Source organism: Brassica napus, chromosome C2 (genome assembly GCF_020379485.1).
Source record: "Brassica napus cultivar Da-Ae chromosome C2, Da-Ae, whole genome shotgun sequence".
In the NCBI taxonomy this organism is placed as follows: Eukaryota; Viridiplantae; Streptophyta; class Magnoliopsida; order Brassicales; family Brassicaceae; genus Brassica; species Brassica napus.
Genome location: NC_063445.1, coordinates 20,670,634 through 20,671,952, shown reverse-complemented (window position 1 = coordinate 20,671,952; position 1,319 = coordinate 20,670,634). Strand labels below are relative to the sequence as shown.

At 34.1% G+C, this 1,319-nt stretch overlaps 1 long non-coding RNA gene across 1 annotated transcript; it reads right to left on the bottom strand.

Moving 5' to 3' along the window:
* Positions 1–652: 652 nt before the first annotated feature.
* On the bottom strand, positions 653–1,210 carry LOC111202895. The gene is made up of 2 exons (XR_002655811.2): positions 1,054–1,210; positions 653–961 (listed from the first exon to the last, which is right to left on the bottom strand). It is a non-coding gene; the product is annotated as an uncharacterized LOC111202895 (long non-coding RNA).
* Between the last annotated feature and the right edge of the window lie 109 nt (positions 1,211–1,319).

Below are 1,319 nucleotides of genomic sequence, written 5' to 3'. Positions count from 1 at the left end.
TAACAGCCCCTTAAGTTAACAATCCATTTGGTAATATGCTAAAAACCAACCAAGAGTTGCAATGATAAAATGCTAAAAATATACTACTTGAGAGTTGATAATACTACACTAAAGGCTCTTGACTTGTTGCGTCTCTAACTCGCACTGGATAACATTAGAATCAAGCTAGACCCCATATACTTTTAGAAAAAAGATTTTATTTAATCAAAACTATATATGTGAAAAGAAAATAACTACTAAATGTATATATATATATATTTTAAACATGCCACATAGTAGAGAATGCCGGATTTTACCAAGACTAATTTTTTGAGTTATTTTTCCAAATTCTCTCTCTCCACTTAACACACCACGTGGTTTGTATGATCTAGACAGACTCGGCAGAAAACTGAAAAACCTTTGAAAACATATATATAATGATGTCAAAAACACCATATATCACTGGTGGACCTTTGAGTTATAAAGGACTGTTTGTCGCCTTCGCGCTCATGGTGGAAGAATTAGGCTCCGTTCTCCCTTAGCTGATACTTGGCATCATTTAAATCTTCAGGGACCTACGATTGGTTGGTTCGGGGGAGTTTGGTTCAAACGAGCATCATGAAACACTCGTTCATCACATGTGTGGTCCCTAGGCACAGACTATGTATATATATATATATGGTAGGAGTCACAGTTTATTATTTCAATCAATTAACTTATTTTGTTATACAAGTACATTTTCCACGAATACATAGGTAAAAATAGGTTTCAGGGCATCCTGAATCGGGACAATCAGGGTCCGTTTTGCAACTTATGGTCTTGGCCAGTTCTGTTTCGGTTTTTTGCTCCAAACAACTGCACTTTCCGTGCACACATTCCTGACGTACTCTCCCTTTTTCTCCAAAACACAGCAACTCGCAATCAGTTGATGTCGAGCATGAAGATCCTTTGGCTTGTCCAGAGACACTCACTAATAATGTGCCTATTAATTGAAATATTGAAATATCTTAGTTTTGTCGGTCTATTAATTCTATTTAATATACATATAAGAAAATATATAAGAACGGAGTTAACATTGAGAACAAATGATTAAAACAATAAAGATGGTTGTTTTTGATGCTGCCATGTCTTTTGCCTATTACTTTATAATTTGAGTTTGTAGATAAGTAAAGCTTGCATAACTTTTACATGATTGTTCAGATTCTTATATAATGTTTTTGGAACATGGAAATGGTAGTTGATACATAGATACGTATGAGTTATGACTGTATAACTTTGACTAAGGAATTATAATCTGTTGACTACAATGAATGTTCAGTATATAGAAATGCTTTTCTCTT